The sequence below is a fragment of the Parasteatoda tepidariorum genome, chromosome 6 (assembly GCF_982258835.1).
Source record: "Parasteatoda tepidariorum strain Cologne lab strain chromosome 6, Ptep-v5.0, whole genome shotgun sequence".
In the NCBI taxonomy this organism is placed as follows: domain Eukaryota; kingdom Metazoa; phylum Arthropoda; class Arachnida; order Araneae; family Theridiidae; genus Parasteatoda; species Parasteatoda tepidariorum.
Window position 1 is genome coordinate 109,194,083 of NC_141760.1, and position 25,213 is coordinate 109,219,295.

General features: G+C 29.5%; 1 long non-coding RNA gene across 1 annotated transcript in view; it reads left to right on the plus strand.

Moving 5' to 3' along the window:
* Positions 1-25,213, plus strand: part of LOC122272306 (uncharacterized) — a 60,750-nt gene that overhangs the window by 33,079 nt on the left and 2,458 nt on the right. Inside the window, exon 4 of the long non-coding RNA XR_015434814.1 lies at positions 9,868-9,919. This is a non-coding gene — a long non-coding RNA (uncharacterized LOC122272306). The remainder of the gene's footprint in view (positions 1-9,867; positions 9,920-25,213) is intronic.

A 25,213-nucleotide genomic window follows, 5' to 3' on the forward strand; every position in this document is an offset into this window, starting at 1 on the left:
GGTGAAACATAAAACTATTTTAAATATTATTTAACTTCTAATAAATTTTAAAAAAAATTGTAATTATGAAAATAAAAGAGTATTTTTTTAACATTTTTTAACATAACTTTCAATTCTATACGACTTCTACGATGGAATTATAAAAGTTATGTTTTTCATAGATATTTATGCAAAATATATTAAAACTAATTTAATCGAAACTTAAAGAAATATATATATATTAAAACTATTCTTAAAATAAAATTATGTGTTTACTGAAACACTTAGAAACGTATTTTCATGAAAATATTTTAATTTTGCACTTTCTTATCTAATTTTAAGGTATCAAAAACCAAACATCGTTTTCGTTTTTCTATAAAAGCGAAAGCTCTATCGATTCAAATGAAATCGCCCATTCAGCGAAGAAACCGTTAAAGTGGCAAACGTTGGCGATCAAACAGCAACCCTTTTGTTTACTTCCACTCTCAGTTCTCGTTGAACGGACTATAGTCCCCATCTGGTCGAATATTTTTTGAGCTTTAAGGAGTGGAGACAACCATATTGACATCGAAGACCGGCGAATGCCCTGCTCTAGCATGAACTGAAATTCTTGTTTTTACAACATCCTATATTTTTGGACTAGGTTTCCTGTCTGTAGGAGAACCAGTTGCATCGAAATAATGTACAGTATTATGATACGCCTACTTAATTTTTGGTGTTAACTTAGTTAATTCCGGAAAATTTAATATGTGTCACCTGAGCCGTGGTAGCTTAGGGGATAGAGCACTCGCCTCCCAATGAGGTGACCCGGGTTCGATCCCAGCAACAACTGATTGATTCAAATTCCGCACACGGCTTGCATCGACTACAGTGCTGACGTAAAATATCCTCAGTGGTAGGTGGATGATAGAGTCCCCTTGCCATTAGGCTAACCATGGTAGGTTTTCGTGGTTTTCTTCCCCATGTAACGCAAATTTCGGATTAGTTCCATCAATAAGTCGGCCACGATGCAAAATTTCTGCTAATACTTGATCCAGTAGTTCCCTTGTCTTCTAGATTGGGTTCAAAATGACAAGGCTACGGAGTTGAACATTAGTAGCCGTAAATCCAAAAAACTGGGTCGGCTGTTCAACGACGGTTACAAAATAAAAAATATACGTCACCTGAAATTAATTTTATTTAAAAAGTATCAGTTTCGGTAGTTATGCCAAATAAAGAAAAGTGACATCAATTAATTTACGCCATTTTAAGTCAATCAAGTGCTCTGAAAATAAGTTGAATAGGCACCGTAGCAATTTTTTATTTGCAGTCTCTTCGTAATGCTCAATTAATGTTCAATAACTTAGTTCCGTAGGTCAATAATGTCACGTAGAATAAATACGAATTAGTCTAAAAAGTTGAAGAGATTTATTTAACACCTTCAAAGTACAGGGAAGAAAGCAACTGTCGTGTCGGCTTGAAACACCCAGTCTTTTATAGGAATAATAACGGAACAGGAAATGACGTATTAGAACTTTCTACAAACTTTAGAAGAAACATAAAAATAAAAGCTTATTTTAGAGTTTTATAATTTCTTAGAGTTCTGAGGATCGAACACTGCTTTCCAGGACGACGACTCAGACCTCTCGGCCACGCTGACACGTCAATATTTTTGATTATTAGCTTTAAATAATTGTAATGGATCAAGGTGTAAATTTCTAATCATTTTCCGGACGGGCAAGCAGCCTACTTCCATACCTGAATCCTCTAAAAATTTTAAATTCGTGTTTTTATAAAATACAAATAAGGGACACGAGCGTTTGGCTGTCAGATCATTTGTCGCCGTCACAGCGACAGCAAGTTTCAAGATTTCCTTTAGATCGACAGATTTAACGTATAAGATTTATCGTGGATCAGTCACCATTTGCTAAATGGGGAGTCTTCGGCCGGCGGGGATCGAACCCACGATCTCTTAGAAATGGGCCCAGTTCCCTACCAGCCAGGCTATACCGGCCTAGGGGAGTCCCGCAGTGGACTGATCGTTAAGACACGGTTCCCAGCAGATCGCCAAAGTCAAGCATCACCGGCTGCGGTCAGTGTGGGGGTGGGTGACCACTTGGATCAGTCTGCATAGGGACCGAGGGTGCGCGGTATTGGTCCTCGTTAAACTGTTCTACCGTAAAGTGCTCGACTTCGCGAGCAGGTCGTTGGGCTACCGAAGCGGGGGTGCCATCCCCTCTGCAGAGGATCAAAATTGTGATGGCATATCTTCGGATCATTCTCAGGGATGTTTCCCAGACCGTCGCCAATAGCCCATTGTGCAGCTCTAGTGCGACGTAAATGAACTACAAGAACAACAACCCTGCCTCTGGGAGAGTTCTTACCATAGACAAACCATAAGTGCCAGTTCTTTACCCGATGGAGGATGTTTGCCACAGGGTTGCCATTTCCTCAAAACCTTTACTCGCCAAGCTGGCGGGAGTAAAAATACTGGTGAGAAACTGGTGGAAAAAACTGGCGAAAATTACAGATTAAAACTGGTGTCACCGCAAAGTAAATAAATTAAGAAACAAAATATTTCTTTGTGTATAGAGCTTAAAAGTAGATAAGAATGTAACTTTTAAATTATGAATTTTCATTATTCATTTCATATTTAATTTTCCTATTTTAAAGTACTCCTTTCAGTGAGAAAAATAATTTGCTGTTTCATTGGCAATAAATATATTTAATTTATGCCCATTTCATTTTTTATTACATTTATTTAAGTTAATAATTAAGTAATTTCAAAATTTAATAAAAGTGTAGGTTGAGTATCACTGCTTGTAAGTAAAGAATAAAGACTTGTTCTACCAAGAATAATTTGTTTTAAAACGTTTTCTCATCTGAATTAATTTACTTTTCATCCGACAGGTTAGTTCTCTGTTTTTACCATCCTTTAACGTTTTGAGTTTGATTTGAAAAAAGAAATAACTGACTGAGTTAACTTATTTATTCAGTAATTAGTTTGCAGTGATTAAATAATAAACTTTTTTATTATTAGTGTTATTAAGAATTTTAGTTACAGTACTATTGTTTAATAATGTTTAAAATTATTTTTTATATTTAGTCAGAGTTTTGATCGTTAAATGCGAAAACAATTTTTTAAAAAAATGAAAAATAATAGTTTTAATAAAAACAAAATCTCATTTTTATTAACCATGATAAAATGCCTCAATATTTCGACCAGGGCAGCTGAGACTCTGAGTACGCCCTTGAGTGTCGTAATATGTTGAAAATATTTTAGTTTTAAATACCTTGCAAAAATAGTCTGAAAATTCTTTAAATGATCTAGATTTACGTAACGTGATTTGAGCACGTCAGAATATGATCAGCACTCAATTTTGAAGCGTCGCATCATCATAACATCACATCAAAATGTCGGAATTAAAACTAACCCTTTATGAAAACAATTAGTTCCCAAAATAAATTTGAAATTGTAATGGATTCTACAATGAAGTTACGATGAACTACTATCCAGGCCTACCGACAGGCCGGTATGAGATATTCCACTTTGACTAACTCTGGGGCACTCCAATTGGCACTGTTTGGCGTGCGAATTCTTAACACGCCAAATCAATGAATCTCACGCTTTCTCGAATCGTACGAGATTAAACTTCAACCGCTATTATATTTTTTTTATACGAGTGCAAGTAGTGTTTGTTTATGTAATGATCGGTGGAACTCGCATGTACAAAAATTTGTTAATTTAAATGAACAATAAAATTACTTAAGATATATGAATTGTTTTTTTCCGTCTGTTTTAGTTTCACGTTAATTGTTTCGTATAACGAAACTTCTTTTTTAATTCAAGTAACGTAAAAATGGTGCAGTAATTAATTATACAACTATATGTTTGTATTTACATGGCGCAACGCAATTTTATTATATTGACAAATAAACATTTCTACCATTCACGATTTCATCTATAGAATCATATTTCCGTTTAGAACTAAATGTTGAATTTTTTTTTAAAATTTACTACAAGAATAATTAATATAACAATTTCCATACCTTTTATAAAAATTATGGTTAATCTATCCATATTTCAATCAGTTGTTAAAAATTATTCTTGGTTTCTTCTTTGCTATTTCAGAAATAACTCATCAAAGTAAAACTTAAAGACTTGCTTGATATAATATGTTGGTTCTCATGTGAAAAACGGATGTATGATAATTTCACAAGAATAGTAGGGGAGAGTGGGGTCAATTGTAACAGGGTACGATTGTAACAGAGCAAAAATTTCGAGTGTTGGGTTCTAGATTTGGTTCCTAGGTGGCGCACAAGGTGTATTTAATAAATCTACATGTACACCCCTGATGGCAACCATTTTTATGTACTTTTGAAAGAGTTACATCACAAAAGATATTTTCACGCCACGCAAGTACTTTTTTTGGTATTAGAATATTATATTGTAACAAAGTAATTTTGTTTAAACAAATAAAAATTAGTAACCGAATATGTAAGCGGACACCTTAATTAACCTTTCAATAAAAAAAGATTAGTTTTGCTAATTAACTAGCATTGTTTTTTACAAATGAAGCTGAAATGGCGTCTTGGGGACAATTGTAGCAATAAGTAAAGGGACGATTGTAACAGCTGAAAATAAATAATCTTATGTTTACAAACCATTACTTAACTCTTTAAGGCCTCACATACCTTTTAATACTTCAAAAAAATCGATTTTTTTTTTCATAATATTTTATTTTATTCTATGGATCTTTCTGAAAATTTGGGAAAAAAAGCATAAAAAAATTCACATTAGATCAAAAGTTATCGAAAAAATAAGTCATACATTTTCTTTAATAAAATATGTCCTGTTTTGTGTTTAAACTCATTTATCTCAAAATGCTATTTTTACACCTTGCGCGCACAATATCTCGAAAACTATTGATTAGAATTGCACAAAATTTTTACAGCAGGTCTCAAATACCTGTTTCTATAAATTAACGAAGCCATTTGAAGGTGGGATTAATGTATTGACATTTAAAAAAATGAAATAGCAATTTTTTTTGTTAAAATTTTTTAATAAATTTTAAAAAAATTTTTGCATTGAGAAAAAAGTAAAATTATTTGTTCATTCTTCGTCATTTTAGTTTTACCATATATTTCTATACTCACAAAAAAAATCAAGCAAATATTATGTAAACTTTTTCCAGAAACTTGCGCGCAAATAAAAACAGAAAAATTTTATTGAATTAAAATTTCAATTAATTAAGAAATTTCTTAATTTTTGAAAAAAACATTTTTGCATTGTTTTCAAAATGTAGACTATGTATAGTGTCATATTTCAAAATTTGGTATTTTTAGAATAATTATTATAAAATTGGCAGATGATTGAAAATTGCTCGTTTTCTCTCATTTTTTACTTATTAAAAGGTATGTGAGGCCTTAAGAACCACCAATAGTTTCCTACATCATTTATATTATGTTGCATGTGCATTATTTTATTTGTCACCTTTTACAGCATAAATTAAAATTTTTGACCCCTTAAAGTTAAAAGTTTAACCTTTTAGGTTTCTGCTCATTATTATTTTTACTCCTAAAATATCACTACTATGTTGATTAATAAAAAAATATATCACAACTATGATAATATGTACAATTAACTATGTTTTAGTTGAATTTATGAACTGTTACAATTGACCCCGTGAGTGGGGACAATTGTAACAAGTGCACGACTGTCAAAAATTGTTAATAACTAATATAATAATATTTTAAAATCAGGTATTTATTTTTTTTCTAGTAGAGGATAGTCTACTTTACTCGTCTGTCAATTAATACTAATAATATATTCTATTTTTTGTTAGTTAAAAATAGTTAAGTAAAAAATGTTACAATTGACCCCACTTTCCCCTACTGATTTCTAAAAATTATTTTTTTAAAATAGATTTAGTTTTGAAAAAGTATTAGCAAGCAAAATATTTGGCAGTTTCTTGTAAATTTCAAAACTAAAACCTGAATTAATACAAACAATTTTATCTATGCCAGTTATTTAAATATTTACATAGTCATATTAATTATAAAAAGTAATTAAAATCTAAATAAAAATGACTTCAAAATGAGTTAAATGCAATATATCCAATTTACTGTAAGGGTAAATAAGGATAAACTGATACATTTAGTAATAATTTTTATTTGAATTTAATTTAAAACATAATGCAGAAAAATAATAAATTATTTCGCTATGATTGCGTTCAGTGTCTTAAATTTTGCCTACTTTTTGTTTTCATTTCATCCAACTTTTTTTACCATCAAGAAACAATGGTTCTCCTCGAAAAGGAAACCCAGCCATTTTTAGTATAGTCTCACCGTTTTAATATGAAATTATCAACATTTCATTCCAGTAGAAAGTTAATATCCTGTAAACAGTCACTAAACATTTCTTCCTAAGTGAATTTGCGTAATAACTGATATTTTCTGTTTTGGGCAGTATGGTCCTCATATATTAACCTACAATGTTCAAACTTGGTCAGTCACATTTATTAAATCTTTATGTGAAACACAAAATATTGTAATTATACACTAATAAGGGTGCGATCACGTTTAATTTTGTTTATAGAGTGAAAAAATTTAAACACAGCTTGATTCACAAATAAAATATATTGCTTAATTATATGGTGTAGCATTTAGACAACCACAAAATGTTGATAGAAATACTATGCTGCAATTCAATGAGTACATTTTATTTTAATGATTATGTACTAAAATTTAAATGAAATGACAAATCTTTTCTTTCATGCACATGCATTTCTTTTAAAAGTGCTTTTTTAATTATTTTCATTAATTTAGATTATCTTGAATTTTTAATAATAAAACACTTTTGAAATCATTTGTCTTTGTGTTCAGGGAAACTACAATTTTATAAAATTTATGAAGTGAAAAAGATATGGTAAATTTGAATTAATAGTAATAATGCAAAAATTATTTTGTATCTGTCTTATTTGCTTCAAAAATCAAATATATTCGATTTGGTCGAATATAAATACATTTCGATATCAGTTGATCTATTTAGAGCAACAAAATCCATGGGTTATATTCATGCATAAATTTTAAGTGTTTATTAATTATTAAATATAATAGCATATTAAATTAATTAAATTTAAAATATAGATATGAATTTGATAACCATCTGATTTCCTTTTCCGAATGTTATAATAAATATTTATATATTATTGTGGGAAAAAATGTGCAAAAATGGAAAAAGAAATAGCATGGTAAAAACTTGTTTCTAAGAGGATTATTCTGTTATTATGTTTTTAAAATTTAACAATTATAGTAAAGTGGTAATTATAATCCTTTGGAAAACTTACAAATAGAATGTTTTAATTTAAAAAGCTGTTTAAACTATAATCAACGTATAGTATTTTGCCCGAAATAGAATTTACGAGTCGCAATTAGTAACCAAATATTTGCCTGCATCTCTTCTGCATGTATCAGGTATTCAACCAAACAACTATTCTTTGCATCTTTTATCAACACTAAGCTCAAATAGAAGGGAAAATTAAATAAAAATAAATGTCTTAGCTTCATAAATTTTTAGTTCAGCGAAAGAAACCACCATTGTAATGTCTTGCGAAAATGTAGTAACCTTATTTAAAAGATTACTTTAAATATTTCCAAGTTAAGAGAAATAGCAAAATTAAAAGTTCTGTTGAAAATCAGGAGAATTATATCGATCTTGATATAGTAATAACTTTAATAATGTGGTCCAAAATGACAACTTATATCAGTTTGTCAAAAAAAAAGTTTAAGGATTAAAGGAACTAAATATATAAATTTAATTCCTTAAAACAATAAAAATATATTGAAAAAATGTAACAAATAAAATTAAGCAACTTAATTAGAAAAAATATATTTTATTATAAAGCAATAATAAACATACATTATATTACACAATAAGGGGACACAATGTATGGTCAGAGTAGAATTTTTTTTTGTTGCTGATCTTGATTTTTGATAGATTACATTTTATATATACAATTCTCAAATATACTATCGACATCAAAATTTTTTATCTAAAAAAATTTGATTTAAAAAAATTTGATTTCAAATATATAATATTAAATATTATATTAAAATATTTAGGTCAATTTTTTTAAAAATAGTTAGAAACATTTATGCATAAAATAAAACAATATCAAAAATTTACAAAAACGCACAGGTATGTTAGATCTAAATAGAAATTTTGAGGAAATATAAGCAGATAAAAAGAATTAAATAGGTAATCTTACAAGATTTACATAATTGAATTGTAGTAAAAACTGGTGCTAAATTTAAATGTTGGTTTATTATATTTTAAATGAATAAAATATTAGCAGAAGTATCTTGCTGATACATGTTGATAAATGATGGTGGTATCTTGTTGATAAATTACAAAAAAAAAAAAAAAAAAAAAACAAGAAAAAAAAAACTTATTCAAGCCCACTGAATTTTGAGGAAAGCAACGTGTTTCAACTGCAAAAATTAATAAGTAAAATCAACAGTTCTAAATTGATCTATTATTTTATTAAGTAATCAATGGTTTCAGTTAAATAAAAAGAATTGAAAGTAATCTTCTTAATACTTCTGTAATTCTTTAAGGCAATTACTTTTAAAGATCTCCATAACGATAATCAAGTTTATTATTATTGTTGTTGTTAATTTACGTCGCACTAGAGCTGCACAATGGGCTATTGGCGACGGTCTGGGAAACATCCCGGAGGATGATCCGAAGACATGCCATCACAATTTTGATCCACTGCGGAGGGGATGGCACCCCCGCTTCGGTAGCCCGACGACCTGCACGCGAAGTCGAGCACTTTACGGTAGCACAGTTTAACGAGGACCAATACCGCACACCCTCGGTCCCTACACAGACTGATCCAAGTGGGTCACCCACCCGCACACTGACCGCACCCAGTGATGCTTGACTTCGGTGATCTGCTGGGAATCGTGCCTTAACGATCAATCCACTGCGGGACTTACTAAAAAAAAAATAATAGTAATGAAGTTTAAAAAGACGATGTTCCTTGTTTACAGTGAAGGTTTGCCACAGACGCTTCTACTCGTTCGTACATTTGTATATATAAAATGCCCCAGAGTTAGTCATAGTGGAATATCGCGGCCGGGATAGCCTGGTCGGTAGGGCACTGGGCCCACGTCTGAGAGTTCGTGGGTTCGAACCCCGCCGGCCGAAGACTCCCCATGTAGTAAAGTGACTGATGCACGTTAAATCTGTCGAATCGCAAAAGTCCTCCATTTCCCATAACAAATCAATACCTCTTGGGGTACTGGATTGGAGATCGATCGTTGTCTGATTCAGGTCAAAATTACGATCTGTGGATGAATGTATGAATGGGTCCGCCCTATAAATGGGTGCGACGTATGGTGTGGCAGAAGTCGAATTCTTGGCCATAGATTGCGCCACTGAAAAACAAGAAACGCACACTCTGCCTTAACTTTGCCTGGATTTCACCAAGCAGGCTTGCCCATGTGGCAAGTGGAATTAGAGACAACAGCAACGGTGAAGTTGGTACAATGAAAAAAAAACGCGGTTACTTAAATGCGATATTTTTAGTATGAAAAACCGAAGGGAAAAAACTGTCAATAAAGAAGTTATCAAAGTAAAAGAAAAACTATATAGTTTTTCGTTTAAATTGTCACGCATTGACCTCGTAAAGCGGTAAATTAAATTTGTAGTATGTGTATTATAATACCTTAATCAAAATATCGGAATTTGAAAAACGCATAAGAGGTAACGTCTGGATATGGAACCAAATTGTTCCCAACCCCAGAGGGAGTAGTAACATACCCTTCATTTTTGATTGCAATATTTACACTGCTGTCTTTTTTTTAACTATGGTTTTACTAAAGCAACTATTTTTCTTATAGGAAAGAGCTATGGTGTTAAATGAGCTACATAATGTAGTACAGCAAAACACAGGTAAGATTATAATTCTCATGTCTTATCAATTTTGAAATCTTCGCTAGTTTTGTCCAAAAATTTTAATTTTTTATTGCCTGTTTATTTCCTGTCTCATTTTCTGGATTTTCTTTTTCAAAACTGTAGCACAAATTGAAACTACAGCTGCTATAAGCATGTGACAGTGCATAAAAAAATAACAAATGAAATTTTTGATCTAATAATTGAATCTTACATTCTTGGTCTGAATGATTCGAGGTGTACAACATGCTAATTAATTGTGCGAAAACGATATTTTAAGTTACGAAATCAGACACAAAAAGGTACTTTCTTTGAATAAACATATCGTTTGCTCGACTGATTCGAATAGGGGGTAGCCGAGAAATAAGGTTCGAGTAATGTGGACTAAAGAGTGGTCCAGAATTTGGACCCCTTTATGTTAATTTTACTTTTTGCGTATTTGATCATATCTTGAATTTTTAAGCGAATTAAAAGATTTTTCATATAAAACTTCAAATGAGCTCCGTTTATCCAGAAATAATTTCAAGCAAAATAAAACTTTCAGTAAATACTTTTTATCTTTCATTTTTTTATTTAGTAATAGTAAAAAATTGAATTCTAAGGTATACAATTTTTGCATTATATTAAATGTTGTTAATACTTTAAATGGTCTAATACAACGTTTGAGCGATGTTGACCGATTAGTTTCTGAGAAATCAATTTTTAAATATAAGACTTTTTCAAACAATACGACTCAAGTATTTTTAAAAATTCGATTTCTTAGGATCTATTCGTCCGATTTCATTAAATTTTGTATTTCACCATTTAAAATTGCATTATTTAAAATGATGCAGAAAAATGTATACCTTGCAATTCAAAATTTCTTCGGCCATTTTTAAATAAAATACAAAAAAAAAATAATTAAACATTTTTGCATTGAATTATCAATGGATAAACAAATTTTATAATTTAGTACGGAATCTTTTTAATTTTCGTTAAAAGTTCTTGAGATATAGCGGAATGCGCAAAGAGGTAAAATTAATATTAAGAGCAAACAACCTGCATACGAAGGGTAATCGAGTAATGCTGATTATTTTGACAAGTCTATAACTTAAAACTTTTAAAAATCAACTGGTTCAAAATTAACCTGAATTTATTAAAATCATCACTGAAAATTAGCTTGAAACGAAAATAGCTTCACGTGACTCAAAAAAAGGCGGGATTATGACGTCAGAATCCACTTCCTTTTTAAACGGATTATGCCAAACCACGACTTATCTTACGGTAAAGTGATGTTGCTTACAAAAAGTGTTTGATTCTATTCTTATTTTTGAAAAAAATTATTTACATTTTTTAAATATAATGCAAACTGAGAAGGATATTTGGTTTGAGAATTGATATTTTTTATTCAAAAATTACAATTTTGTTACGTCATTTTAAATTATAAGTAAACTGGTTTATACGTAAGAAATATCTATATATACATAATAAATTTTGTGAAATTTTTTTCACATAAAGGTTTGATTCCAAATAAGAAATGGAAGTAATTAAGATTGAGAATTTTAAGTACTGCTAGGATACCCTGCTTGTTAGGTTGGCCCATGTCCAAGTGATCGTGAGTTCGATCACCGCTGGCCGAAGACTCCGTGTAGTAGGTGGTGACCGTTACCCGTTAAATCTGTCGGGTCACAAAGTCTTCTATGTTCACAAAACAAATCATATTTTTGGGGTACTGAATTGGAGATTCTCGGGTTCAGGTGAAAATTACGAGACGTGGATGAATAAATGGATATATGAATGGGTTCGCCCCCCTGTAAATGGACTGTGACGTATGTGTGACTGAATAAGTATTTTTGATCATAGGTGGCTCCACTGAAGCACAAGAAACGCACCTCTGCCTAAAATTTGCTTAGTTTCACCAAGCAGGCTTGCAGATATTGGCTAGTGGCATTAGAAACAACTGAATTTTAAGCAAATTGAAAAATTAATTAAGCAAAAATAAAGGCTTATTTTTTTTAAAAACCTTTCTCCCTAAAAAACTTAAAAAAATAAATACTTATTCATTTATAATAACTTTTCTTAAGTATAATATTGAATTAATTCAGGATAATAAACTGAACACGAAAGTTGTATTTTTAAATTTTATGCTATTATTACCTAAAATATGTAAGCAAAATGCATTTTGAAAAATAAAAGTCATACAAATTTCTTTAAATAAATATAAAATCACAATGGCAACTTTTTGTATGTGTTTATATCATAGGTAGTTTAAAGAATTTAAAATGTGACGTAAAAAAAGTATTACTATATCTCGAAGAATTAAAACAGAGTGTGATTTTTAAATTTACCTTTTTCAAAATTTGAATATTGTTAAAATTGAAAAAAAAAGTTTTGAAATTTTCTGTTTTATTGACAAGGATTGAAATTTTTTTTTTAAATTTCAAAAACAAAGGAAGCAAATTTGAAACATGATTTTCTAAATATTTTTTCCGGTTGAATTGTTTTTAATGCTTACATGATTGTTGCTAATATTGTTTGAACAGAATTTAAACCATACGTGCATTTTAAATCAATTCAAATAACTTGAAATAAAATGAAGAATGAGGAATTGACATTTGATAGAAAATACTTCATTTACCTATCAATTTACGAAATGCAACGTAAAATTGGCTATTAGTACAATACACTCATTTCAAACACATTTCACTAACTTCGTTTAATACCAAAATAACTTGAATGAAGTAAAAGCATAAAAACAAATTATTTAACACATATAAAAGAAAATGCTTTAAAAAAAACCATAAGCATACTTCTTTACAGTACTTTTTTTAAACATAAATCTACAAGATTTTTATTTTATTTTATAACCGGCTTTGAACAGCTGTTCCAATTATTTGCTTACGACTAATAATAATAAACTCCATAGCTTTGTAATTTTGAACCCAATCCAGTAAAAAAGGATCTCGTGGATAAGGTATTGGGACAAATTTTGCCTTAGAGGAGAATGATGGATTTTTGATGGAACTAACCCACATTTGTGTTAGATGAGGAGGAAAACCTCCCATGGTTAGCCTGACGGCAGGGGGACCTAAACCCATGATCCGTCTACCTCTGAGGATATTTTTGCGTCAGCACTGCGGTCGGTGCAAGCCGGGTGCGGAATTCGCATTGACCAGTCATGGCTGGGATTCGAATCCGGTTTACCGAAGACGAACGCGAATCTTCTGAGCTACCACGACTCTTTACAAGATTTTGTGATATTTCCTTTAAACAATATTAATCTTAAATCAATTCCAATACACGTACTTCTGACACTTTTTTAATTGATACCAATAACTTGATAAGAAATAATGGAATTAAGTAAAATTATGAATATATATATATATATATATATATATATATATATATATATATATATATATATATATATATATATATATATATATATATATATATATATATATATATATATATATATATATATATATATAGTTCAAAATTAGTTACCTTAGTTCAAAATGCAGAGAACATAGAAAAAAATTACAAGAATCTGGAAAATAAAAGATATAATCTTTTCATCAGCTCACACGATTATATCCGCAAAAAGGAGTGCTTTCTAATATTGTATAATATAGCCAAAGCAAAATATACCAATGCAATAGTGTAAGGAGCACTCAAAAACTTTACAACGAATAAAATAGAACACATTAAATAAAAATATCACGTAAAAACAGAAAATAAAATATAAAGAAGAAAAAAAACAGAATAAAGCGTGAAACGAAATCTATAAAGCGTGTAGCGAATTCAAATAAACTTACATGAAAGGGGAATTTTTCAAAAATGATTTAAAATATTTTCGTAACAAGATTGCCAGATTGTTAAATATGAAACCAAAAGCGCAAATTTAGGTTAAAGCGTAAATAGAGGGGTTTTGTATTAAAGTGCGTTCTTACTGCAGTACTGAAGTGCGTTTGATTTGTTAGTTACCACGGATGGGCCCGAAAATGGATGTGCGCAAGGTAATATTATATTGGATATAGAATAAGAAGTTGACAATTAATAATTTTAGAAAATTAAGATTCATTTAAGAAAAAAAATAAAATAGGAAAGAGAAAGAAACATGAATTGCCTGTTTTGCACGTAGTTTTAGCCACGGATTTTCCCGAAATGAATTTGCACATGGTAAAAATTATATAAATTAACAAAGAAATTTTTAGTGAATTTATTTGCAATAATATACAATTAACTCAATAATTTTATATAGAATTTCATTACTATGGATGAAATTCTAAAATTGGTATTCTTTGTTTTTTATCAAATTTTGAAAGAGTTTATCTATTTGTTCTTAGGATAAATAAATATTATTACATATTCTTTTAATTTACCTAAATCATTAAAAAAATCATTAAAAATGATATTTAAATAGATGTTCCTAGAAACATTAGAAATCCAAGTAATTAGTTTATTTATATTAAATTAAAATCATTTCTTTTATCGTATAAATCAACATAAGCAGATATTTTCCTCTTTTATAATACCCAAATCCAAAAAATTTAAATTAATATTATCATCATGATTTCGGAGCAAGATTAATTCCTCGTGGTAAATATTATTTAATAAAATAGTATAATCTTGGAAATTAAAGATAATTAAATTATCAATAAATCTAAAAACAAATTTAATATTAAGAGTATAATTTTTTCCACAATAATGCAAAAATCATCATTATGGGTATTCAAAAATTAAAATTTTGTTATTTCATTTTGCATTATAAGTAAACTGAGTAATACATAAGAATTATATATACAAACATTAGAACTTGTTTCGAATTCTTTCACTTGAAAGTTTGATCCCAAATAGGAAATGGAAATATTTAAGATTTAGAATTTTAAGTACTGCCAGGACAGGCTGGTTAATAGAGCGTGCGGCCCATGTCCAAGGGATCGTGAGTTCGATCACCGCAGGTCAAAGACTCCCCGTGTAGTAAATGGAGACTGGTGCACGTTAAGTATGACAGGTCACAAAGTCTTCTCAAAACATATAATTCCCAATCATGTCTATGTTCCCGAAACATATCATAAATCTAGAGGTACTGAATTGGAGATAGATCGTTCTCTAGTTCAGGTCAAATTTACGATCTGTGGATGAATAAATGGATATATGAATGGGTCAGCCCTGTAAATGGGCTATGATGTGTGTGATAGAATTGGTAATTTTGGCCATAGATGGCGCCATCTGAAACATAAGAAACCCGTCTTTGCCTTAAATTCGCTTAGTTCACCGAGCAACTTGCCGCAACAACAGAAATTTTTAATTTTTACTGGAGAGTTTACCTTTCTCCCTAAAAAAAACTGCAAAAAATAAATACTTATTCATTTATAATAACTTTTCTTAAGTATAATATTGAATTAATTCAGGATATAAACTGAACACGAACGATGTATTTTTAAATTTTATGCTATTATTAGCTAAAATATGTAAGCAAAATGTATTTTGCAGAATAAAATTCATAAAAAATTTTTTTCAAAATAAATATAAAATCACAATAGCAATTTTTTGTATGTGTTTATATCATAGATAATTTAAAGAATTTAAAATGTGACTTAAAAAAAGTACTACATCTCGAAAAATTAAAAATAAGTGTGAGTTTTAAAATTTTCCTTCTTTAAAATTTGAATATAGTTAAAATTGAAAAAAAAATTGAAATTTTCCATTTTATTCACAAGAAATACATTATTGAAATTACTTTTTTAAAATTTCTAAAATTAAAGAAACAAATTTGAAACATGATTTTTGAAATGTTTTTTTCCGGACGAATTGTTTTTAATATTCACCTGCTTGTTACAAATACTGTTTGAACAGAATTTAAACCATACGTTTATTGTAAATCAATTCAAATAATTTTAAATAAAATTATGAATAGCGTTACATGAAGAGAAAAACCATCCATGGTTAGCCTGACGGCAAGAGGACTTAAACCCATGATACGTCTACCTCTGAGGATATTTTTACTTCAGCACTGCGGTCGGTGCTAGCCGGGTGCAGAATTCGACCAGCCATAGCTGGGACTCGAACCCGGTCCGCTCTATCCCTTGAACCAACCTGGCTCTAAAAGATTTTGCAACATTTCAAATTTATAAGAAAATCAATTTTGTTTTTAAACAACATTAATTAAACTTAAATCAATTCCTATCGCGTACGTCTGATATTTTTTTTTATTGATACCGACAATTTAATAAGGAATAATGGAATCTTAATTTTAGACTTATGGATTGATAATTCTAAATTAAATTATAATTTAAGAAGAGAATAAGTTAACGGAAAATACTTTATTTACTATTTATTAAATAATATATAACATTAATTAAATAACTATATTTGCACCATAAATGGAAGGAAAAAAACAACTAAGCGCAAAAACATGATTTATCCGAGTTAGGCATAGGTTTGCAGTTTGTCTCCAGCTTCTAATACAATACAAATTTAACTGAATTTTTGGGACTTTAAAATCAACTATGAATGAACAAGTGGCACTAAAACTAATAATAAACTAACTTCAAAAGATCAAAATTCTTTAAACTAAAAAAGGAAACCTGCTTGTAACACAATTTGAAATACTATATTTATCATATGGATGGTATTTTCCATGCTGCAAGGTCTATACCGCCTATGCTACTGTTTCCGGTGTATTTTAAAGCCATTTGGCCCACAACTTGATCAAGACTGAAATCATGCGATTTCGAAGGTTATGAAAACGTGAAATCTATATCAGAAAAAGAATTATTATGAAACAATTATTACCTTGTTACGGATATACAATCTTCAAAACTAACGTATGCCTAAACAGTGATTTACAATACCACATGCAATAGCTAATAAAAGTGTCGCTATATAATAAAAAAAATTTAAAAAAACATACGCTTATATAATTTTAAACTTCATTGTGAAATAGCAGTGTTATGTTGTAGTAACATGTGGTTTGGTCAATTATAAATATGTAAACCTAACGTTTGAAAAAAGAATCGTTATAAAACACTTCGTACCTTGTCAATAATATATGCTAACTTTCAAATTTAAACCTGAATTGGGTATAATATGAAGGAAAAAAAACAACAACTTCCACTTACTAGGAATAACATTTACCTTTTAGTTTAATTAATGAACTGAGTTTTAAATATGTTTACTAAATTCATAAACTTATGTAAAACAACAAAATAAATTATTTTCAAAGGAACTAGACTAATACAATTCCAACCTGGCGAGTAACGACTTATAACAAGACACTTCGTTTGATGCTTACTTGTTGCAAGAAATCAGGTTCGCAGAAAATGCTGTTTACTAGTTAAATTTAGTATTAATAACACGATCTGTGACTATAGTATACCCAATTATAATGTATAAACTTAATCTTCCTCTTCGAACAGTATGCTAACACTAACCTAAGATGGTGCACAACTTGCAACAAGAACAAAAAGTAATAAACAAATGAAAAGAGGCCAAAGGAGGACTGCCAAAAAAGCGAGTTATTCAAAATCTAGCAACCATGTCTCCTTTTTTAACAATATATCTATAAATAACTAAAAGAAACCTTCACTTCAAACTCACCAGAATTACTTAATAACATTAATATCTTATGAAATACGGCAGATTTGAGCTCAGAAATTACCTAATTTATTTCTTTTATTGAAAACAAAATTATCCGTTTTGAAAATATCGCCTCGCAGAATAAGCTGTAGTAAGCAGAAGTGTGTACATTTATATTGAAAACACCATCCATAGCAAACATTTCACTTTCTTTTTTATATATAACTATACTGTTGCTGTTGTCGTAAGCCAGTGTTTCCCAAAGTGTGGTACGCGTATCCTCAGGGGTACGGGAACAGTTTAGTGGGGGTACGCGTTCTTATGCGAATTATCTTGCAACAAATGAAAATGTAAAATTTTTTTATTTAAAATCAAAAGCAACCATGAAAATTTGCGATTACGTATTTTTCTTTTGGCTATTTTTGCAGAGTTAACAGTTAATAATTAGTGGTGTCAACAGCCAGTTTTGATTTTTAACTTTTTTGCAATTATTTGATAGTAAAGGTTTGTAATAAATTCTACTTATTTAGATTATTCTTTAAAATATAGTTTTTATCACTCTAACACAGAATTTTTTACAAAAATTTGAGAATTTTTTGCCGAAAATTTTGTAACAAAAATGAAAAGTAAACATTTTTTTAAAAAAATACATTAATTTTTCTAATAAAAATACATTAATTCTGGTACATAGCGTTACGAAAAATTTAGAAAGGGTACGCAAAAGTCGTGAGTTTGGGAAACACTGTCGTAAGCCATCAAAGCACTGGGAGTGTGATTATTCTTGTTTACCAGTGGCGCCATCTTTTGACATCACATTTAATATTCTGGAGAAAAAAAAAGATGATCCATGGAAGTTTTAAGCTTGCACAGGAGTTTTTACATGGGGAGGGAAGGCCATTAAACTAATTTTTCATAGAAAAATACACGAAATTTAAAAATTTGGTGTATGCTTTGCATTAATAACTATTCGTGTATGTATATATATATATATATATATATATATATATATATATATATATATAAGTTAAAAATGAAGAATAAAACAAAGAAAAATTATAGACACATTAAACAGGGAGGTGGGAAATAATAAGTAAAAAAATAACAAACAATATTTTATTAAAAAAAAAAAAAATGTTAATTGAAAAACCGGAAAAAAGGCCGGAAAAAAAAGATATAATCTTTTCTTCAGCCCACACGATTATATCCGCAAAACAGAGTGCTTTCTGATATTGTATCAATAAAGCCAAAGCAAAATATATTAATACAATAGTGTGAGGAGCACTCAAAAAAATTTTTAAAAAATAACACAAATAAAATAGATCATAAAAGTAAAAATAACATGTAAAAACAGATAATAAAATAAAATAAAAAGAAGAAAAATTAAAAAGGGGGGACTATAAAGCGCGTAGCAAAATCATAACAACTTACATGGACGGATATTTTTCAAGAATGATTTAAAAATGTTTTCGCAGAAAGATTGCCAGATTACAAAATATGAAAACAAAAGCGCAAATTGAGTGTAACAAGAGGTTTTTAAAGTGTCGTTCTTACTGCACTGCTGAAGTGATTTGTCATTCTGAGTTTTGATTTGTTAGTTACCAAGGATGGGCCCGAAATGGATGTGCGCAAGGTAATATTATACTGGATAATTTTAAAAATTGATCATAAATAGTTTTAGAAGATAGATGTTTATTTAAGAAAAAATAGAAAAGAGAAACATAAATTGCCTGCTTTGCAAATAATTTTAGCCGCGGATTTGCACGATATGGATTAGCACATAGAAAAATTATTTAAATTATCAAAGAAAAATTTTAATAGATAATTTTAACACGGACTTGCCCGAAATGGATTTACACATGGAAAAATTAACAAATATATATATATATATATATATATATATATATATATATATATATATATATATATATATATATATATATATATATATATATATATATATATATATATATATATATATATATATATATATATATATATCATTTCACATTATTTTAAATGACAAAAAAATTATTCTTTATGTGTAATTATTTTTGGATAAAGGAGTTTTATATTTATGTGCAATATGTTTAAAATATTTTCAAGATTTAGCGAATTATGCTAAGAAGTGAATTTATATTTATGAGTCTTTAATTTTTATTGTTCCCCTGCTCGAAATTATTAGGAGCAGAGTACGGCTACCCCCTTTTTTCGGCTGTTGATTTGTTTTAAAAAATTCCTCTGCTCTACGTAAGAATACTACGTTAGTAAAAAAGTATGTTTTCGCGTCTGATTTTGTAACTTAAAATATCGGGTTCTCTGTATAATCAATTTATTTAAAGGTAGACTTTCGAACCATTAAGATTGAGTCTTTGATGGCAAAGAACCAGTCATTAAGTCAAGAGTTATTCAGTGAGTTCATTTTTTATTTTTATTTTATGCACTGCGCGCACAATACAGGTGTCTGTGATAATGATGTTATTTTAAATTACATAGTCAGAATTATGAATGCCTGTACTACACAAGAATACTGCAAAAGAAAAGTGCAAAAGAAAAAGGGTTTTTTTCATATTAAGTTTCTTGATTATTATGAATCTGATAAATAAAAAGCCTTTGATTAATATGAATCAAATTAATATGAATTCCTTGATTAATACGAATCTAATTTATATGAATCCTTTGATTAATATGAATCCCTTGATTAATATGAATCCCTTTATTAAAATAGCAGCTGATCTGGATATTTTGGTCTTAATGGTTTATGAAATTATTACCGATTCAAAATCAATGGTATTTTTATTCTTATCATAAAGTATTTACTTTTCGGGTATATCTTAAAGTAGAAATTTAATATTTTTGATAGGGACCTATTTTTGATAAAAAAGTTTTAAGTTCTAAGGACCAGTTCATTCCAAAGTCTAGCGCAATCCTTCTTATTTGCCTTAATTCACTTTTCAATTTTTTTAATCACTTTTAAACGTATTAATTTTGTTTTTACTTTTATCAACAATTTCGTATGGTCTACGTTTAGATTCAATCGATTTTAACCCATTTTCGGCCAAAATTGCGCGAACGCACCATTCCAAAAAATATTTTTTTATTAACACTGTGACGTATATTTTTCACTAATTTTATTTTTCTGCTATTGTCAAGGGTTCTTAAGACACCCAAAAATTAATAGTAATTCAATTGTAGTACACATACCTTCTGTTGAGAGATTTTTAAACTACTATTTAAGTTTTTCAACTCAAAACGGTTATTGACAAATGAAATTTTTTGAAAATGTATAATTATTCCTTTTGAGATTTATCATTATGTTTTTATGATGGATTAAAGTTGCAAGTCAGTAAATTAAAAAAAATTCATAATAAACAAGCTTTCTACTAAATGGTTTGTTCATTTATTTGGTCAATGGTGCCTATACGCCCCATTATATATCTTGAATAAAATATAATTTTTTATACACGAATTTTTTGTGTCTTAATGAATGTAATGTAAGCATATTTCAATGAAAATAATACATTTTATAAAATTTATTTGCATGGCCTAAAATAGGTTAATTGAATTGAATGTGGTGTTTGGTAGGATAAGTAAGATGTCCCATTCAATTACAAGAAAACAGCATTTGTTAAATAATCACACAAGGAAACTCTTAATGCATACTTTTCCATTTATTTCAAAAACAAATTGTTACAATTTGAGAAACATATTTTTTTCTTAATGCATTTTTCATTGCTCCTTAAAATCTCTTCTTAAATTTATATTATTTAAAGAACTTTTAAATTTTAAATATTTGTCTGTTTTTTAATTCAGAAAATATTGCCCAAATGAGGCTATGTAGTTATTTTACTTGCGTTGTTAGGATATACCGGGCAAATGTATGGCAGGCAATGGTACTTGATCTTTAAAAAACACATCATTGATGGATATATTGAGAAAATGTATGTCAAACTATTTTAAAGAAATTTATTTTTAATTGTCTAAAGAAGGGGGGCACAACATGCGGCCCGGCAATCCTCGATATGCGCCCCGTGACTGCAACCTGAACAAAGTGAAAAAAGTAAATAATTCAATTTTTTTTTAAAAATAAATAAATAAAAAAAATTCAGAAATTTTGAATTGTTAGTTAATTAGAAAGTTAGTTTTGAATTGTTAGAATAAAATTTGAGGTACCCTATCTCTACCAATTCAGTTTTTCGATCGCTTCTTTTCGATGGTTAATGCTGCGGAATAACTCATAGTTTTAAGAATCCCATTATTTTTAATACTACATTATTATTGACGCTCTTCATGTGTTTTCGTCCTAAATCCAATGACTTTTCGCCAGTTATTGCAACTCGTTTTCACGTAGTTTCTGATATCGCGATTTTTTTATGAAATCGAAATATCCTTTAACGTTTTGAAAGTTATGAAACGCTTTATATGCACAAACTTCATAGCAACTCTAAATGACTTTTGATCCTTTTTTTGGAAGTTATTGCTACGCATTTTTAAAATTTCGTTATTTTCAGCACGATATTATTATGAATCGCGAGTAAGGAATAGCTCATTTTTTGAAGCTCTTTCTTTATGCCTATTGCATCGTAAATATGAAGGGATTTTAATAGAGTTATTACTACGCTTTTCCCGTTTAAAAAATCTTGATATTTTTATTACTATAGTTTCACGGCACGCGAGTTTTGAATCGCGTATTAAAATTATCACCTACGCGCTCTGTGTCAATTTCAACACAAATATTTTTTCAAACGCTTATTTTTATGGCAGTCGCAATTTAAAAGTCACGCAATTTAAAAGTATTAACAAAACGTGATTTAAAAATCATCCATCATGATTCATATTCATGAGATGTAAAAATCACAAATCGTAATTCGTATTTTGGCTTTTAAAAAGTTGCTATTTTTCTCGCTATTCAAAAATCCTACACCGCGATCCATATTCACGTTCATTCAAAACACATATCGCGATTCATATTCACTCTTTTTAAAAATCATACGTTGTGAGTCGGCTGTTCAATGTCTATTCAGTCATCGAAAGAATTATACAGAATGTTTCTGAGCTGCATTTAAATATGTCTGCGAAATTGTATACCGAGCAGTTCAGGATTAACAGTTGAAGTTGTTCTAAATGAAAACACAATAAAGTTTCTTTTCCGCAAAGAATCACAATTTTCTTCATTTTGTAGAGAATCGTAATATATTTTTCTTTATTATTATCTAACCTCCTCATGTTGGAACAACAAAATTTTTTGTTAAATATGGTCAAAAATATGTCTTAGCCCATTAACCGACCAAACAACCACGTGTTTTAATTTTCCTCAGAACATTAACTGCTAGTGAGGAATCGTCAGCCTGACAAAAATTTTCGTTATCGCAAATGCCAAAAATGTTACGACCAAAAACATCCTGTATTACATCCTGATAAATTGATTAATTTGGTTAAATAGTAGTTTTTATTAGAAGTAACATTTTAAATTATACGTTATCCTTGCCGTTCACAATTTTTTATTCGTTTGTGGAACCCTTAGTAATCAAACTTCCTTCTGTGGAACCCCGATTTCATAAATTAAGTTCATTAGGTAAATATGCAAACAATTATTAAAAATCAATAATATGAAAGACTGCTAGTTATCAAAAACTACTAAAAGACAATTATAAATTTATTAATCAATAAAGTGCGATTTTATTTTCAAAATATTTAATTGAAGTAATGAAATTTTTTCGTATCTTAAATTAGGTTTGATATCTGACAGTTGAAATCGCAAGCAGAATCTGATCTAGATATGGATTTGTTTCATAAGCTAAAATTTATGAAATAAGCCGTTGAAATGAAAACTAAAAAGAACTTAAGTTGAAATTAGTTGTTCAGGAAACACATTTCTTTACTAACGAATTTAAATATGATTTGAAGATCACAATGGGAAAGACTAATGCACATATCACTAAGTTATTCGCATTTATTTTTTCAAAAGCAAGTGCCTTTTCTTTTGTCACTTTACTTTAAATAATATCGTAAAGACATCCGAAATATTAATTAAATAATAATTTAATCATTGCACCTAAATATATTCGTAGGTTTCAAAAATGTTATAAAGTTCTAAGTCTCGGTACTCCTTTAAATCTTCCATGGAATCATAAGTTTCTGCGGAGCACCATTTGGGAACCGCTACTTTAACCCATCAAAGAAAATCGTGATCATTCCACAAATTTTCCACGATCAGCATGCAGACATAAGTTATGGTCGTAGCAAATTAGAGCGAAATTTTAATCTACATAGTACGTAGCGTTTATAAAAAGTGCTTGATTTCGATTTTCGTTTTAAAAACCTTTAAAGGTGCTTCATTTAATGGGTGTTTTTAAAAAGTGTTCAATTTTCCCTTTTCGGCAATGAATTTTTTTCTTTACCATGTCGATTTTCGCCACGTATTGTGCAAAAGCGTAGTTTTCACATTGTTTTATTCAACCTTATCGAAATTCATTTTTACACAATGCATTTTGGCTTTCCGTCGGTCCGTAGCGTATGAAAGCGCCAATCCTTTTACATGTTTGATAAAATACTTGCGGGTCCTTATGTACATCTACTGGTTGGGTTCGGTGAGATTCTTGCACTCTCATGAGCGACTCTGCTGCAATTTGCAAGATATTCTCAATTTCAGGCTTCATTTTCCATCCTCTGAAATCGAACCGAAAAATCTCTCGATCTATTGTAATCAAGTGTGTCTATTGTGTATATGGTAGCTATTGTAATCAAGAGAAAAGTTCTCTATCAGAAACAAGTTATTTTATCATGATCATGAAAAGTCTTTGATAACTAGTTTGCATTTTGTTAATATTTTTAGTGCTTAAAAAGTACTTAAAATGTGCTTATTTTTTGCTGAAAGATTTGGCTGGGCACCCTGAGCTAATGAACAAGAGAAAAAATCACACATAGACAACTGGAAATTTGCATAAAGAGAAAATCCATACAAACCTGTTGGTCAGCTTGTCTTTACCTGTTTAATAGTAAATCTCGTGCATGCATTGTGGGGGAAAGAAAAAGCAATATTTAAGTTTAATGATTTTTAATTCATTTTTATTGTTCAGTGTATATTTTAAAGAAATAATCAAGCAAGTCTTACAAAAACGCAGTAAAAACTTATGCCCCCTCTTCTGTATTACCCACGTGTTTCTTTTTGTTCCAGTAGTCTTTTGCACCATGCACATAGTCGTTATTTTAATTAAAAGTTTTAGGAATATATTAATAAATTTTTATATAATTTTGTCATTTGAAATGTGATCAATTAACCCAGCAATCAAGCATGCAGGTCACAAGAAATAAAGCAGCATACCTAGGTGGAGGCTGAAACTAGATTTTTTGCTAATTAATTAAAATTTTTAACATCCGTGTCAGGTCACCTAAAGCAGTGGTGCGCAAACTAGGGGTCGCGACCCCTGTGGGGGTCGCCAGAAGTTTTTTGGGGGTCCCCAAATTTTTATGAAATGCATTACCCCTGCATGCTGCATACCATACAGTGTACATATAAAGAGTGAAGCGCCATCACTCACTGTTTAATTGCAGTTGGATTTCCGAAATGTCACGAAATATCGAGTCAGAAGTCATAAAACGCATACAAAATTCATCTGTATTTGCTTTACAACTGGACGAGACTACCAATATTACTAAAATGTCACAACTAATTATTTACGTTAGGTTTATTTTTAATGAAGATATAACAGAAACGTTTTTATGTTGCAAAAA